Source organism: Motacilla alba, chromosome 7 (assembly GCF_015832195.1).
Source record: "Motacilla alba alba isolate MOTALB_02 chromosome 7, Motacilla_alba_V1.0_pri, whole genome shotgun sequence".
Taxonomy (NCBI): domain Eukaryota; kingdom Metazoa; phylum Chordata; class Aves; order Passeriformes; family Motacillidae; genus Motacilla; species Motacilla alba.
In genome coordinates, this window is record NC_052022.1 from 33,400,989 (window position 1) to 33,419,105 (window position 18,117).

The 18,117-nt window shown below is 42.9% G+C and overlaps 1 protein-coding gene across 50 annotated transcripts in view; it reads left to right on the forward strand.

The window, feature by feature from the left end:
* Nucleotides 1-18,117, forward strand: part of MAP2 (microtubule associated protein 2) — a 225,994-nt gene that overhangs the window by 110,340 nt on the left and 97,537 nt on the right. For 7 of the 50 annotated variants that reach the window (XM_038143125.1, XM_038143105.1, XM_038143104.1 and 4 more), the window contains one exon: nucleotides 14,224-14,283. The exons of the other annotated variants lie outside the window; for them this stretch is intronic. The gene's annotated coding sequence lies outside the window, so the exon portion shown is untranslated. The remainder of the gene's footprint in view (nucleotides 1-14,223; nucleotides 14,284-18,117) is intronic. 50 annotated transcript variants of the gene reach the window in all.

An 18,117-nucleotide genomic window follows, 5' to 3' on the forward strand; every position in this document is an offset into this window, starting at 1 on the left:
CAGGCAAGGCCTTTTATCTTACTTAGCTTCAATTCATAATCTTTAAAAAAAATGGAGACAATAGCACAGTACAACGCAGTTCTTAACTATTTTTGAAAATGATTCCACATAAAATCCTCAAAAATCAGAGGCAGGGAGCAGGCAATAGTGGAACAGCTGGGGAATGGAAGAACAAACATAGATGACTCTCCTCTTGTGTAACTTGCATCTGAATGTATTCTGCACTGATGCTGAAGGACAAGTTGTTTGATTATTACAGAGAGACTCTGCATCATAATACAGGTACACAGGAACAACTGGGGTTTCCTTTTCTCTCTTTTGTTTGTCTATATTTGGATATAAACTATTCAAGGATCAATGCCTTTTCTCAGTATGGGCACTGCCTACTTTTAAGGGTTGCCACTGTCAGCCACAGCCTTCGTGTGTTAAGGATGTACTTGGCATTTGGGTATAAACTAGAAATCAGTAGAATCAGATCCTCCAATGTTGTTGGTGCATGCTCTGCTGGTTAGAACCATAGAATCACAGACTATTTGGGCTGGAAGGGACCTTGAAGAGAAGTTGTTCCAGCCCCCTCTGCTGTGGGCAGGGACATATTCTGCCAGACCAGGTTGCTTCAAGTCCTGTCCAACCTGGCCTTGTACTCTTCCAGGGATAGGGCATCAACAACATCCCTCGACAACTTGTTCCAGTGCCTCACCACCCTCCCAATAAAGAATTTTTCCTAATATCCAATCTAAACCTCTTCTCTGATAGTGTGAAGCCATTCCCCCTTTTCTGTCACTCACTGCTCTTATAGATAGTCTTTCTTATTGGCTCCCTTCAGGTACTGCAATTAGGTCATCCCAAAGCCTTCTCTTTTCAAGGCTGAACAATCCCAGTTCTTTCAGCCTTTCTTCACAGGAGAGGTGCTCCAGCCCTCTAATCAACTTGGTGTCCCTCCTCTGGACTTGCTCCAACATTTTAGAGTTGATAGAGCTGTGGGATACAGAACTCGGAGGCAGTCTGCTGAAAAAAATGAAGCCTTTGAGGCCCTGTGGTTGAAAGGAAATCCTTTTTCTTAGAGTTGGGGTGCCTCAGTCCTGGTTCTGAGGTACAAAAAGACAGCTAGAAACAGGTGGGCTGGTTTGGAGTGAGATGGGGCTCAGTCTGCACAGGGCTGTATGACCTGACTCCAGCAGTGGTTCTCCAGCACTGCAGCTCTGTGCTCTCAACCAAGGGAATCTGTGGCTGTAGTATCTGGCAGCCATTGCCTGGCTGATTTGTTGCTGGGATCTGGTGGTACCTTTCATATGTACAGGAAAAGCTGCTTCCTTTAGCTCTGGAAGCATACGGAGCTTTCTGCCTTTGCACAGCAGCCATGGAAGTTTGCTGTTCCTCTTGGCTGAGAAGGTTTGCATGCATCACACACCTTGCTTATGTTTCTCCAGCACAGAAGTTTGCCCTCAGCAGAGCTCATTGCCTTACAGGTGCTCACCCAGGATCAATCCCTGAACTTTGGACTGAGAGCTGCAAGTGTTGTCACATCCTCCTGCATGTGACGTAAATGGCAGGACAGTTCTGGAGCTGAAAGTAAAACCTTTTCTTCTGGCGTCATGTTCAGCAGGGTGATCATCCTCTTCTTTTAAGGAGATCTATTATGTCTTTACATTTATGGAAATAATTTTTGAGCTATAGGGTGGGGTTATAAAATGTTAATAGCCTCAAAATAGAATGCATGGATTTTGATAGCAAATGCATCAGCGCAGAAATTGAGATTCTCCTTATTATGTTTTTCGTTGCTGTCAACAAATGTTTTTAAACAGCTTTTTACTTTAAACAGCAATGTAATGTTGTCTCCAGATCTTGGAAACCATTTTCAAATGTGTGAATTAAAAGCGTGGATTTGCAATGTAAAAAAAAATCTCCCAGGAGGGCAGAATTGCTGGTCTCTGTATAACTGAGTTTTCTTTTAAGTCTTCCCACTATGTGTGACTCATCATTGTGCTAAAGTACCCCAAATCCTTTGTTACAAAAGGTTGCAGCTCTTGTGCTCAAATGGGTCAGTAATCTTTGATTTCAGGCACTTTCCTTAATCTTTATTAAGGTATTTCTTAACAGAGCATAGTGTTTTAAGAAAGCTCTTATGTGCTTTTGAGTAATGGCCTTCTGCTTTCAAAGACCCACAAGTTTTGCATGCTAGCTCTAAAATAGAGGCAAGTTTGCTATGTGAATAAGGGAATAGAATGCTTATTTTGAAAATTGTTCCAACTGGTGTTAATGGCTTTGCTGTGATGCATAAAGTCCATAATCTTAAGGTCAAAACACTGGTTTTGACTTGCTCTGTCTTCATGAAAATGTTGCAATTGGTGTTGGCTTTTGTTGGAGAAAGCATGGCACTGTGAGGTACTGCTGCAGCCTGGTGCTGGCAATCTCCAGCAAGGGAAGTACAGCTTTTCACCATGCAAATCATTTCCCCAAGATTGGTCCACTTAGGGTAAAGCATTGTTATTTTAATGCATTTTGATACAATCAGAAGCATGTGGTGCTGAGAGAGAATAGTAATTTTCTTTATGGGGATTTAATTTCAAGAAGTTAGGAATCTGTATTTGTCCAGCTTTTCTTGTTGGCTTGCACTTGCTAAGTGTTTTCAGTTGCACCATACAGTTCTTTTAGGGGACCAAATAAGGCATCTTAATTCTTTCTATTGTGTTACCCCATGTTTTCTCATCTCCTTAGCATTGCCTGCTTGCTTAATCAAAAACAAATTAAAGTGCAGTACTGGAACACACTTTAGAACTGCTAATAAATGAAGGGAATTAGCAGAGAAAGGCTGATAGAAAATTAGGAGGAGGAACATTTTGGTTGGCAATATAAGCTGTGCCTCCTGCAGTGCTGGCTATCAGTGTTCCTGGTGAGTTTGTCTGATTTTGAGCCCTCAAGCTGCTCAGGAAGCTCCACACAGCTTCTGGCTTATAACAAAAGTAGTTAAGAGTTTGTGTTATTTTTTAAGTATGTGGGGGGGGAAAAAAAAGGACAACAGTTCCTCCTGAACTCACAATATAGTGGTGTTCCACTTCTGGCAGCTTCTAGTTATTTTAACTTTGTGAAAGATGTGGGGTATTTTATTAAAGTAAACAAAGCTATGTGAAATGAGTGCTCTAAAAGAAAAACACTCCTATTTTTCAAAAACCCTAAGCTTCAGTAAGAACACAGAAGTGTGCATTCTTTATGGGCACTCAGCTTGACCTCAGCTATTTCTTAGTAATATACATCCTGCTGAATTGGGTTTTATGAGTTATAGCTTAAGACATTAAATATAGACCATTTGGTTTCCCAGGAACTGCATAATTTTGAAATAAACAAGTGTTTTGAATATATACATTACTGAGGAGAGTCCTTACAGCAAACTCATCTCCCAGGTGGAAGCTGGTCAGTTTATTCTGTCTTGTCTCTGGAGAAAGTAAGAAAGGCCTTGTTTCCCACAATTAGGTTTGGAGTTGATGCTGAAATAGGAAGTGGAGCTTAATGGAATCTATCTACTCAAACAATTCTTTTAACAGAAAAAAAAAATCTATGTGTAAAATGCGAATTTTTTGAGGGGAAGAATTACTTTCAAACACTTTCTATTCCTGAAAATTCCTTCCCCTTTTTCTGATTTTAAAATGTGTTTTTCAGACATTTTGTAAATGGAGGAAAAAAATTCATTCTGTTTGGAATAGCTCAATTTTCTAAAGGAAATCTCGAAGAAGAAAAGCAAGTAAAACATAGCTGAAACATCTCATTTGGCCTAGTCTGAAATACTTAGGGTTTTTTGATATCTTGAGCTTGGATTGACAAAACATTTCTGAAACTGTAGAGGACCTGGCAAGGCAATCTCTGCCAGCTCTGGGCATTGATGAAGGAAACCCAGGGGATTCCTTCCTGGTTTAGTGCAGTAAGGAAACACCAGCTTGTGTTTCCAAAGGCCCCTGAGCCCAGCTGAAATCCTTCTTGTTTCAGCAAGGCTCACTGGCTCCCAGTGTGGGGTATGGAATGGGATTCTGCTGCTGCTGGAGCTGAGAGGGTGACCATAGTGTGAAGGGACCACTCCAACAGCCATCCATGTACCCAGCACGTGGACAAAACCAGTCCATGGTTTTTTAAGAAGTAAAAGAATAATAATTTAAAAAATATGATAGGAGAAAAAAAAGTTAACAGTCAAGTGGTTACAGGAAGACTTGTGTCTTTACCTGTATTTATGGGCGCATTGTTTTGTTCCAGCTCTGCTGCCTGCATCCTATGTAAAAAGAGCCCTGAAAATAAATAGGATTTCTTGTAAGAGCAGACAGGTGTTGGAAAATCCCAGGTCTACAGAGACTGGACAACTGAGAGGTGTTTTAAGAGATTTTATTCTGTTATCAGTCTCGTAGAAGGGTGAGACATGAGAGATGTAAAACTCAACACCAGTCTATCAGAAGCCACCCTATTTCCTGGTTTCAATACCTTATAAATATTTTTCAGCCCACTAGCTTTTGCCACACAATGCTGTTAATAATTCTAACACTAATCACCTATTATTTTACCACACATGGTCTTGCTACAATGCATCTTTCACAGTTCTAATTCTCCAAAATATCTGGTCTTTTTGCAAGGCCATCTTTTGGAACTTGTTTCTAGTTCAATCTCTCTCAACAATCTCATCTCTATTCCATGGCCTTCCCAAGTCAGCGCACCTTATCTCAGAGTTTGCATACAGATGTACAAGACTGTGTGAACTTTGTCAGATTTTGAGAATCCTTTACAAATCCATTTCTCACATCAGGCAGAACGGATTGATGGCAGGATGCACTTGCAAGTGACCACGAGCTCCAAACCCAGCTGAGAAGAGTGGTGGCTGCTCCAAGCCATGGGGCTGGCCCTGTGTTCCCAGACTCCTTGTGAATTGCATAAATGGAGGGTGACATACTTGCTGAGTATAACGGTGTAAACTCTGTGACTAGAAATTGTTTACAGATCTGTTTTGGAGAGAAGATTTGAACTGGGCCTTTAAAGCCTCTTAAGGAGCACTTATTGTCTCTTTTAGACCCTCTAGCCCACCTTGAAATTGTCTGTTATGGCATCCCTCTGCCCAATCCAAACATTCTATTTACAGATTTATTACCTGCATGTAGTAAGATATCTGTGCCTGAGTACTTATCAGCAGAACCCACCTTTACTGCAAATAGACAAGGGCTTCCATGAAACTGGGACAGCAGGAAAAGAGGCTTTGCCACTATTTTTCTTGTTTATTAGATACAAAAGTCAGAGCTTGGGGATTTTTTAGGGAATCCAGGGACTGAGGCTCTTAAGGATGGAGAGCTATCACACTGTAGTCTGTTTGGACAATTTTCCTGCTGTCACACCGCTGTGGCTGACATGACTGTGGCACTTGTGGAAGCCATGTCCCATAAGCATCAATCACCTTTCAATGAAATGAAATTTGGTATTTCTTACCAAATGCATGATGATAGGCAAATGTCACTTGAGTTTGCTGCTCTTAAGAGCTGAGCAAGGACAAGAGAGAAGACATGAGGAAGGAAGGGAAAATACTGAAGGAGGTAAGGCTGGATGTGGATGTGCTGGTGCCAGCCATCCTTTGTTCTGGGGGTGATAATGTGACTGCTGGCGAGTCCTGTTTCACAGTGGAAACATCTCTTCCTGGCTGATTCTGGTATCACGTTGTCTCTGGCATGGAGCACTGCTTATTTGCATAGGTCAGCAGCAGGTTACTACTTTTTCCACAAAGCAGGATGCTTGATAAGAGGAATTTTAAGGCAGGTGTAGTTGCTTCAGCAGTCCCTGGCCTGGGAGGGACACTGCTTTTGTGAGCATTGGCTTTGGTTGAGCAGAAAATTAAGTGATGCTGTGTTTCAGATGTGGCTTGGATGTGCTGTGAGTGGTGGTGGGCATTTCTAGGGACTCTCAAGGAGCAGACCTTCAGGCAGGCCTGGAGGAAGCGATGGCAGGGGATGTCTGAAAAACCCCCAACAAAGCAAGCAAAAAGCTTTCTGTTTTCAACTACTGAAGGACTCTGCTTTGCTTAATTCTCCTTCACCCTGTGACAGGTAACTTGTGCATTCCAGATTGCTAATGGAGATAAGTGGTTTAGAAATAACAGAAATAACAGGTTTAAAGCCTCTGGGAGATTTTGCTCAGCAGTTGTATATAGGAAGTGCATGTATTACAGGAATATGTGTTAAATGGGCCTCTCAGTATGATCCTGAGCAAAGCTCATATTATTCTGTGGTTCTTCCCAAGGCAGTGCCAGTAAAACTTCCAGCATGTGCCACGGAATGGGGTCAGTACTGCAACAGAACTGCTTGGCTGTAATGCTCTAAACTGGGGAGAAGGAAAATGCAGAAATGCAAAGTATGGTACAAAATTTTCTCTAAAAAGGTGGGGAACACTGGTTAGCCTGTACTGCATCCCCTGTCATGTTCGCTCCGAGGTGGAGGTCTTCAGGCAATGTTTTTATACCATTTGTCTTTATCTTGGAGGTTTCTGGTGGCGCATAAGCTGTGACACTGGAGCTGTGTCTTCGAGGATGTGTTCTGGCAAACGTTTTCTGGGTGCCTTCCTCACTTAATATGGTGCTTTGGGCTTCTAATCTCAAGGACACCCATATCAGTGCAAAAAATCTGCAGCTAAACTCAGTCTCAGGGTACTGCACAGCTTTCTCTTGACTCCTCAAAGTTAACTTCAGTGCACTTGGAATTAGAGGTAACATGGAGCCAGCTGATTACAGAAACCCATGTACTAGCCATTGGCTATCGTGGCCTCCCACTGCAGTCCCGGAGCAGCCATGCATCCTGAACCTTTGCCAGTCTCTTGCCATCATTTCCACTGGCACGCTGGGAAAAGGCTGCACTTGGTTACTACAGGGATATGGAGCTACACACCATTGTTACACCTTGGCTGTGCTGGGAGTGTATGTTCAACCTTATCATTAGGTGGAGGAGCTGAGAGACTTTGGTTTTGATCCTGTCTCAGGCAGTAACCTGCTTTGTTACCTACAGAAAGTCTCTCAGTCTACAATCCTGTCAAAGGGGATTTTTATTTTTTCAAGAGAATCATCTGAAGTTTTATTGACACCCTTAAATTGTATAATATCATGTGGAGAATAAGAAAAATGAACTCATCCCCAGCCAAAAAAGTGATATATTTCATTGTCTTATTTTGTATTTCCATCACATCTCTGATATACCCAGTTGACTCTTGGGTTATAGGATGTATTGAGGAAATTTTCTATCTGCCTGGACAGGAAAACCTTCAGGATAAACAGAACTGGTGGTCAAAAATGAATACTCAGACAAGAGGATGGACCCAAACCAGTGCAGCAGTTCTTGCTTTCTAACCCTGTCTCATATGCTGATGCCCTTCATTTCTTACTGGCATAGGACTTGCCCCAGCCCAGTCAGTAAGGCAGAAGGCTGCTGTGCTGTTCTTTGGAATATGGTTGTTTCATCTGCCTTGTCTGTTCACCCCCACTCCATGTATGGGCTGTGGATGTGTCCTAATGCTGTAGGGGAAGGAAACACACCTTTAATTTTGGACAAGAGAGCCTGGAAGCCAAAACAACCACAAGCTTAGCACAGAGCACCATTTGCTGCTTTCCTTCTGTGTGAGTGTCCTAGAGCTCTGGGAGGAGGGGCTCAGCAGCAGCAGCTGAGAAAATGCCCTCACTGAGAGCTGCTGAGTTGAAGTGTGTCCCTGGAGTGGGGCAGCATAGACCTGAGGCCAGTCTGTAGTGTGTGCTCATGCCAGGCTTGTCCAGTTGTGCAGCATCCTTAAATCCGTGCTTAGCAGAGCTGCAGTGGCTCTGACCAGTCTCATTGCTTTGTCCTGACACTTCATCCCAGCTCCTGAGGTCCTCTTCTTCTGTCCTCTCCTCCCTGCCTGTTTCCTCCCTCTGAATTACTGTGATGACTGAGGAAAAGACTCTTAATACTTGCTGGTTTGCACCAGCTTGGCTGTCAAGATGTTTGCAAGGAGATGAAAGGCAGTGGCTGATTTTCTCTGTTGATTGTGTCTGTCACTCACGAGTGAAAGCCCTTTGCAATCTTGGCACGTCCTGGCTTTATTTGTTGCATGAGCTCTGCCTGGGAGCAGCCTGATTTCAACACATACTCTTGGATTTGCATCCATGAGCTAACTCAGGGCTAAGGGTTTTTTAGTAAGTGCTATTAGTCCAAAGACAGGTTAAAAGTGGAGTTTAATAAGATGCTTATAGTACAATATCTGTATTATGAAGTAGGTTATTATTTTTTATTTGCTGTTCACTGAAAAAAAGAAAAGAAAGAAATTGTAATAACTTCTTCAAGCTTCTTAGTAGTGTTTTTCATTATCTTGGTTCTGAGAGGGAGAGGGAATGTAAAGTCATGAATTTAAAGGTCTCCAGCTTCCAATGGGAGCTCCTTTTTGGGGTGCTGGATGAAAGTATGAAAACATATCAAACATATCTTCTATGTGTGTGATATTGAGGTGAGGATGGTGTGTCCCTAATAAGTGGAAGATTTCTTAGTCCTGAGTCTTAAATAAATATTTTCTCTTGGATACCAACTTGTAGGGTTGGTGGTTTCTGTTTCACTAAATGAGTATTAGAGAGTCCCTGTCCAGAATCTCTAGTGAGCTTTTCCTGTCCAGCATGTGAAGATACAGCTTGTGTCCATACAACCATTTCATGGGTGTCTAAAATAGCTGGGGCCTTCTAAAGTAAATGCAAAGACTGTAGTACATTGCTAGCCAGCATCTTCATTAGCAGACAGCCTTTCTTCTGGAGGTAAGATCCTTCAGTGGAGGGAGATGGCTGATCTGTGCCCAAGGTGGGTGACAAGAGGAACTCAGGGACTCTCTCGGCTTTGCTGACAAACTGAGAAAAAAAACAGGCTGGCAATTTATCTTGCAAGTCTCTAAAGCCATCATAAGGATTTATAGGAACTCATTATACAATAAATTATGGATATAAAATAGCAGGTGGTACATCTTTCAAGCAGTATGTATTAAAATTCAAGTTGACAAGACCAGGAAAACAGCCCCCAGACCTATCTTCAATAACTACAGGGGAAGTAAGCTGTGGTTAAGAGAAGTGAAGTGTTAATGACAGCTCTGTGCCAGTAAACACAACAAAATGCCTCAGTGGTAATTGTCATCAGAACGATTTCCTTCCCTGCTAGTTACAAAATCAGATAAACTATTAGAAACACCATTGTAAAACCCAGACACCATATATTTCCATCGAATGTAGCAGTTGTTTCTGTCGCTGAGATTCCTGAAAAAAAAAACCCTTGGGGTTCTAGCTGGGCTGCTGCATACAAGCTGAGAAAATATTGGCATGCTCATTTTATCCTTTGCTATCCTTGTCCTTCTGTGTTTCCATTCTTTAATCCTTACTTAGTGGCAGCCACTAATGCAGCCGAGTTACTTCTGCGTCAGGAGGATCAGGAAACTGTTTCCTCTCAGGCCAAATGTGCTGACACTGCTAACCTTGATTTCTATAAATGATTGAACAGTGTCTCCTGTCTGCTGTGTATTTCAGGCTCCACTTAGCCAAGATTCTTGAATGCTGAGACAGCATTTCGTCTTCCCCATCTCCTCCTCAGAGTCATAACCAAGCCAGGCGTTGTCTCCTCTGCCTTCATGACTGTGAGCTGCTTAGACTGGCAGTATGTTTTTCCCCATGAATAGACCTTTTTCAACTTGCAGGGCTTTAAAGTTTTCTTTTAACTGTTGAAAGATTTGGTGTGGATGTTTTTAGTGAAAATGAGTCACCAGGCAAGCAATGGGAATTAAGTGCTGGGAGTAATCCATTTTTAATGCAGATGCAGTGCTGTAGTTTTTGGAATAAATAAATTTGCGATGGTACGATCAGCACTGCTTTTTTTGTATCATTAAAACCTTTTATAAATCTGCTTGGTCAAAGGAGAACATGCTAAACTGGCTTTCAGAGGCAACATGTTCCAGGAGTGAGGGAAGTACGGAGTTATGTGCTGCCCAAAGCCAACTCAAACTGGTGGTGAAAACCTCAGTACAGGTTTCTCCTCAGTCAGTGTGGCTCCGGAGTCTTGATTCTCAAGTTGAGGCAACGTCTACTGCAGTCCTTCCTGAATTTCGGGCTGCATCTACAGCCATGGTAAGCTGCTGGCTTCTGCTGCTGGTCAGGGATTTACAGCAGCACAACCTGGCCTCTGCTTTGCCTCCTTTAGCTGCCATGGTTTAAAGGCATTTGCTCTCTGCATCAACCTTAGCTGAGGTTCAGATATATTGGACCTTCATTTCCTAGCACTTCGGAAACTGAATAGTAATAAATGTGTAGTGAATTCTGCCCTGCAGGTAACCAGAATATGGTTTTTTGCATCCCTTTGAAAGATGTCTGTTATTTTAAGCCTCTGCTGCCAAGGGGAAAGCATTGGGTGCATGGAAATTAGGAAGGAGGAGGAGAGTGTGGAGTGTAAAAGGAAGAAGCTGTGGGGAAAGGTTTGGTGCTGATAGATTGGATCCAGTTGCAGCATTGTTGGGCAAAGCACTAAATGCTGAAAAGTAATTTGTGGCAATTTAGGCTTTTATCATAGCATGTATGTTGCTCCTGAGGTACCTATAGCAAAAGACAAGCTCTCAGACTGAAGAGTTAATAACCTTAAATGTGCATTTCTGCAGGCAGATTGCTGAAGCTAATGGAGATCTATCTAGATATCTCTGCAGGGCAGAGTCAGGGCCTCAGGTGGATGGGCTGACCCTTCAGGACTACAGCACAGCTACTTTCTCAGGAGAACAAGTGGAACAGCTTAGGAAAAGAATGTACTTAGTCCTTACAATTTTCATTGCAGGTGACTCTGCAGAACAGCTGTGTTGTTGGGTTGGTCATACAGAAGTATTTCAACACACACAAACCCTCAAATGAGAAAGGAAAGCAGCTCCTGAAAAAGACAGATATATTTTTTTAAATTACTACAATGTATGAATTTATCAATCCTGTTGGTTTTAAGAGTTCTATAAGAGAAGTAGAAGTAACTTTAATGAAGAATAGTTACAAATACCTTGTGCATAAAATAGAACCTCAGTCCTCTGTTGTGTATGTGTATGCCCACTGGATTTTTTTCTATCAGTTTTTGTAGGTAGAAGTCAAAGTGTTTACCAACAAGAAGAAAAGGCAATTCCTGCTGGATACAGCAGAGGAAGTAGCATGCTTGATCCACAGACAAATGGCAGAGCCAGAATGAGCAAATGAGCAGGTTTCCTGGACTGTTTGATGCTAGGTCACAGTGCATCCAGCCTAGAGCTGTCAGCCTTTTGTTAGTCTGCGTCAACAGAGAATCTGTGTGATGTACTTCAGTGGAGGAAAATGTGCTGAATGCACTTACCAGGCTGTATTTGACTTCAAGTTTTCTTCATTGTGATAAGCTTGCATGTCCTGACCTAGGTTTCCATATTCAAGATAGAAGATATTAATCACAGCTTCTTGTTAGGAGTGTTAAAAACAGCTCATCTGTTTTGTGCCCTGTCCCTTGTGGAAATTGTCACTTGGAGCAGCCAAAGTGCCATCCCCTGCCATCCTGGCTCTAGGGCATCAATAAACCAGCATGTCCCTTCATCTGAGCACAGAGCTTTTCTAAAGACACTGCCAGTTTCAAGTAATTCCTTATTGGGATAGGTTCTTCTGGATTTTTGTCTTAAGCAACAGGGTTTGGAAGAAATATAAACAAAAAGAAACCCTTCCTAATATATTGTGCGCTGTGATTATTGGAAGATGCTTACAGGAAGTGGAAAACCCCATTGATGTATCTGGTCCAGGCACTTAAATGTTAATTTCTTGCTTTTTGTTTAAATGCCCTGAACGTGGAATTGTGAGCATATCTGTGTGGGTGAGTGTCTCTTCTGTTCTCCTGCAGAAGAACCTTTGAATCATCTCGTTTTCTTCCCTTCCCTTTTCCTCAGCAAGAGGTGGAAATGGTGTTAACAGCCTGAACCCAGCAAATTCATGGGGCAGCAAAAATGCTGCCCACTTCTGGCATCTGTATTTTGATAGTCTGGTATTTTTGATATTCTGCTGGTGGCTAAAATCACATTTATTGCAGTGGACTTTTAGCAGACTACTGGGACACGTGTTTAATGGTGGTAGAATAGATAATGAAAGTGCAAAGCCAAGTTTGTTTTTGGTAAAAATGCCATCTGACCATCTGGCATACAAGTAGCAGGTGTCTCCATGCTTCTGTTAATGTCCCTGTTGAGTGCCTCTGTCTCCTGCCCCTCCCGAGAGGGGTGTTCCACCTCCTCTGGTTCTGGCTGTGTGGCCTTATGTAGCAGTGGTGGCCCATCAGAGGGCTGTTGGGATGCCACGTGCTGAACCCTCAGCTGTCAAGAACATTGATCTTTCTGCTGAGCCAGGGAAAATTTAATTAGCTTATTTTAACATTCATCTTTGTCCTGTGGGTTGGTGGAGCTGATGGTGGCTGGAGCCTCAGTTCCACACAGCTCATTTACTGTAACTAATTATTGCTTGTAAGTGGATGGTGCACTCAGCTGGCAGCCTCTGCAGTAAGGTGGAATTTATTCCATTGCAAATTTTTCATTTATTTGCTGTCAGAGCCATATGAAACCTTCCCCCTTCAGGGCAGCAAAATCTTTCTGTTCTTATTGGATGTTAACTGGGCAAACTGATGGAAAGCTGTAGTTAGCACTACCCCATGCCAGTGATGTGGTACAGACAAGGTGATTAATTCAGGGACAAAGGATGACAGTCCAGGAAATAAAAAGAACCTGCACTGCTCTCTAGCTTAAGGTTAGTTGCCTTTGTGAGTAGTATGCATTATGATTCTCTCTGATTTCACACTTACATCTTACTTTTTGTCATTACCTTCTATCCTTCTTTTTAATTTGTTTTAGTTGTATGTTTCTTACTACTCTGGCTCCTGGGAATACCTGCCCTATTCTTGCTGAAGCTTTAAAACAGTGAACTCTCAAACAAAAGCATTAACTTGAGTCATATAGCCTATACAGGGAATTAATTTCTGAACAACTGAAGTCAAAAAATTTACAAGTGTCTTGGCCATGAGAAGCTGCAGTCATAAATATAGGTGATAGTACTGGCTGGCTTCATAATACTTTAATACTTGGGGACGCTCAAGGACATGTGGTGAGGATGTCGCAATATGACACGAAATGACGACACGGACACTGCTGCTCTCCAGGTGAACAAAAAAGAGGGACCTTTATTTTCTGACTCTAACATTTATAGTTTTCTAAAAGTGACAGTGGATTGAAGGGTGACAGTGCCACCTCTCCAATGATACTGGACAGACCAAGAGTCCATCAATTCTCTCCTCTTCCATGAAAGAATGCAAAACATAAGTTATTTACAGAACTGTGTGTGAGAAAGTTGGTTACAAGAATGCAAACATCAGAAGGCTTAGCAAAGTCTTAAAAAATCAGGGTGACAGAGGAGACCCCTTTCACCCTGATGGGAGACACTTGGGTTTCTGCCTGCTGCTTGCACCTGGAATGTTGTCCCCAGTGTCCTCTGGTCAAAGACTTAGAGAAAGGAGAGAGGATGGATGGTGGGACATGCAGAGGCTGTTTCAGCAAGCTAACTACATGTACTGCCCAGGCATTTCTCTCTGATTAAAGAGGGTCACAAAAAGGGCGCTACCATCTGTGGGAACCTTTGTGCCTTATCCCAGCTAAACTTAAGACCCTCTGCTACAACTTTGGCAAGAGAAACAGTTTAAAGAAGAAGTTGTAGTAGTTCCCTGCCTTGGTATCTTCAGCTGTTTTGAAGTGTGGTACTGGGAAATCAGTGAGGGACTCTTGCTCTTCTTCCATTACTTTCTGTGCATCTCAGCAACCATTTTCCTCCACTTTTCCTCATTCCTGCTTGGGATTGCCCTGCAGCAGAGTCTCTGCATAGAGCAGCTCTGACAGTTCTCCCAGTCTGGAGGGAATCTGGCTGGAATTGTGCTGTGCTCCATTTCCCTTCCCTGATGGACAGGTTTTTGGAGTCAGTGCCAGCTTTTTTTAGTGCTGGCCTAGGGAGTAAGCAGCTCCTTGGTGGTCCCAAAGCAGGCTGGACATAACAGGGAATCTGAATTGGGAAATAAAGCTGAGAGAAAAAGGCTCAGACAGAAATGTGCACATAAGATGTAAGGACATTTTATAGTCCCTTACAATGTTGAGTTTATGCTAAATTTGCTGCTTAGAGACTAGTGAGCATATTTTTCTATTGCTTTGTAGGAACAGAGGGTTTCCCTTGTTTAACAGTCAGACTCAGCATCCCATCGTCTGCTTACCCAGGTATGACCTTTTAACTTTCTGGCGTAGTTTAACAAGCAGGCTGCTTCAACAAAATAAAAAGGCTTGAGAAAACTTCTCTAACTCCTGAAAAACTTAATTTTTCTGGGGCTACTTCCTGTTTTTGCATCACTCTTACTTTTAAAAAGTAAGAGTATTTTAAGTAGGTTTTTTTTTTAAAGCCTCCTGCATCTGATGGGAGCCACTGTATCTGTTGTCAAAGCAGCTGTCTCGCTTTTGGCTTAGCAAGAACCTGTTTACAGCCCTGGGTGGAAAGGGCCTAAGATGGTGATGATACAAAGGCAGAGCATCTGAGAGAGGTGACAGTGCCCCTGCACTCTGCTCTGGTTTGTCATATCCTGCTGCTGCACTGAGTTGTACCACAGAGAAGATGAGAATGATTTGGCAGAGTAATCACAAGCACAGATTCCAGATCTCCAAAATCAAAAATGATTGGGTTGGATCAAAGAAATGCACTTTTTCTGCTTTTTGAAAAGAGAAAACATTCAGGAGACTCCTGTCCCAAAGAATAAAAACAAGCATTAGAAAAAACCTGTGTCATTTAGATGAGCAGATACTTGTTTTGTCAGTATTTCTGTATGCGCATGTATTCATTCATTTGGATTTTCAGTGGAATTCAGTCGGATTTTCAATTCAGTTGGATTTTCAAGTGAACATAGTTTGTGTGTTTTCACAAGCATGAAATTTAAATGCTAAAGACAAATACTGAACTCCAGCAAATGGGAACAGAGTTTGATTTGAAAACTCCATCTGAAGCATAAGGAAGAAATGCAGTGTGAGCAGGGTGGCAAAGTGCTGGAGCTTCTGCTGGTGTAACTTGGGCAGGATGGTGGGGGGAAATGCTGCCATTATTTTGGGGAGAAGTGGTGTGTTTGCTCTGGCCTTGCAACACAAGCAAAAGGAAGGTTTCAGCGAGCACAGATGCCTGTGGAAGCTCATTTAACCTCTCAGCCCAACAAGCCAGAGGAGGTTCAGACTCTGCCTCCTTTGAAGAGTAGCATGAACACATACACGAGCATGAAAGTTTTATTCAGGTGGTAAAAGTACCTGCTTTGCCTTGCCACTAATAAAAAGGAAGGTGCTGGATTATGGCAGTTTAGGACACATTTCTGTGAGATCATGCTTGAACAGTGAGCAAAATCAATCTCCTGTATTCTCCTTGAGTAGTCAGTGCCATGCTTCTGAGGCTGCCAGGATACTTAAAGATGAAAAAACTGAAGGATCAAGCACAGGTTTAAAGGAAGACAAGCTGATACTACAGGATGAAAAGAGGTAATAGTGTATGGTGTAGGATTTGTGTGGACATGCACATGTGCACTTCTGTGTGTATTTATTGGGTACAAGGCTGCTTTTGGGCTTGAGCTATTATAATCCCATAAATCTATCAATTTCCCAACCAGCCCCTAGTTTACTTCTGCATGCAGTCTCTCCTGGATTTATGAATTTGAAGGAAATTGAAATAGAGAGTCATACTTGGCTCTCTGCATTTGTAGGCTGTAAAAAGCAGACACATAAGTTGATTTTCCACATGTGAACTTTTCTCTCTCACAAGCCATGGCACCACAGGGCTGACAGGGGCTGTTGGGGCACATAAAGTGTGTGTGTGCCAGCCTCTCCTGTCTGCGAGACATAGGATGTGCCTGAGGGTTAAGGTGCTTCTTGTTGTTTGCTACTCTTCCTCCTGGAAAGCTCAAGCACAGGCAGCCCAGCAGTTTTGGAAGGAGCCATTTGCCATGTGGGCCTCAAACTGTGGGAGGGCAGGAGCCACCCCAGCCCTGGCATTTGCTCCCATCAGGCTCCTGTTAGCTCCTGGAGGCCGCCAGCACATCCAGCACCCTGCAGGCTCCTGCCAGCCTCTGCCAGGCAGGAGGGGCACCAGAAGCAGTGATCCTGCACGCTTCAGGAATTTTCCCATGGCCTCAGAATACCCTTGCAGCAGGGCAAGTACTAAATGAAGGATTAAATTAGCCTGTAAGACCTAAAGTACCAGGCAGTTTTTATTGCAGTCGCCATTTCACTGTTGGTAATGTTCCAGTAGTGATAAAGTAAGTTCTCAGTTGTCTGCTGTGCACGTCTTAAATGTTCTCTGCAGATCCCACCCTTAACTGACAGACCTAAATGATTGCTCTTGGAATAAAGAGTATATCCATGGAGTGCTCCATAGCCTCTTGATGCTGCTCAGAGGCCACAGAGAGTTTAAGAAGTTGGCATGTCTGAAATGAAAAGAGACAGAAACAACCATAGATCAGAAATAGCATTTTCTTCACAGGGTTGCTGCATCAGTGATCAGAAAATAAAATACATTGTAAGATCCTGCGAGCATTGCTCCTCTCCTGTGTCCTTTGTCTCTGTGTGACTAAAAGTAACAGTGAGAATTTGCAGTGGAAATAATGTAGCCCAGGTGTGGGAAAGGGAAAGCTGTGACAAAGGAGGTGGGGTCAGCAAAAGGAGATGTGTTTGCCCCCTCCCTGTGTAAGAGCATCCTCCAAGGCTGGGCTGCTGGACAGGGAGGAGGAATAACAGAACAACAGAACCAGGAAGGTGGCAGAGAGGACATCAGGAGTGGGTGATAAAGCTCTCTGAGCTGGGATGTCAGTACAGCCTGTTTGCAGCATTTGGAGCTGAGGACTCAGCTTTGGAAGAGTTGCAGCATTCTCTGATACTGTGGTTTTGCTTCTGGGGCTGCTGCAGTGACTCCTCTTGCTGGTCACTGGGCCCTGTGGTTCCCTGTGCATGGTGAACAAACTCAGCATCTCTTCTGACACAAGCCTTTTCTCTGTGTGAGCTGTCTCTCTGAAGGGACCCCAAAACATGAAGATGCCAAGAGCATTTACTCATCTGGGGCTGTTTCTAAGCAGGAGAGGTGAACTTTTAACACCCTTGTAAGGCTCTGCCACATTGAGATTACAGGTAATTTTGAGTAACCTTTTGAGTGTAAGCATTGTTTGGATTTATTTTTCTGCTGTGAACCTACTAATGCTCAGAAGGGGAGGCTTGGAGATGGGGATGGAGCTTGGCAGGAGCCATCTGGAACAGAGCCTTGAGGGCAGCAGGAGGTTAAGCTGAGCATGCCATGCACTCAGGGAGAGCATTTGTGTACTGATACTTTGTTCAATTAGGCTGGAATCCCTTTGGATATAGGCTCATCTCAGATGATATTTGTACAGAGCATACGTACACCACAGCTTGTATTTTAGGGTTAGAAATTTCCCTCATCAATGAGTGAATTTAACATTATACAAAAAGATGTCAGTGAGGAATGATTAGAGCAGTTTTTAGAAAAGATATATGAATTGATACTCACTAGAAGGGTTTCTTGTAGTAGCTGCAGAAGAAATGTTGGTTTGGTTTCTGAGGAGTAAAAAATTCTAGTGGTTCTTGTTATTTTATTTTGATTACTTTGGGGTTTTTTTTGTTTGTTTGTTTGTTTTTGGTTTTGGTTTTTTTGGTTTTTTTTTTTTGCAGTGATTGTTGTAGCACTAGGGAAAGTTGGCAAGTGGGCAGAGTGCAAGGTGAAGCTTAGTGGCATTATTGGTGTTGTTTTCTGTTTTCCCATGCAGTTGGCTTGAGTGTCTCCTGCTTGGCACTGGGAGGGCTGCAGTGAGGCATCCCCACCTAGGTGGTTCTGACATGGGGCTGAAGGAGGCTCTTACTGACACAGTCAGTGTGGCACCCATTCCTCCTTTAAATAGGAGCCTTCCTCTTAAAAATAGTCTCCTACTAACCAGTAGACTGTTCTGCAATCTCACTTGCAAGGAACTTTCAGCTTCCAGGTCAAACTTACCAAAGGTCCCTGTAACAAACTAGCCTTTGGGA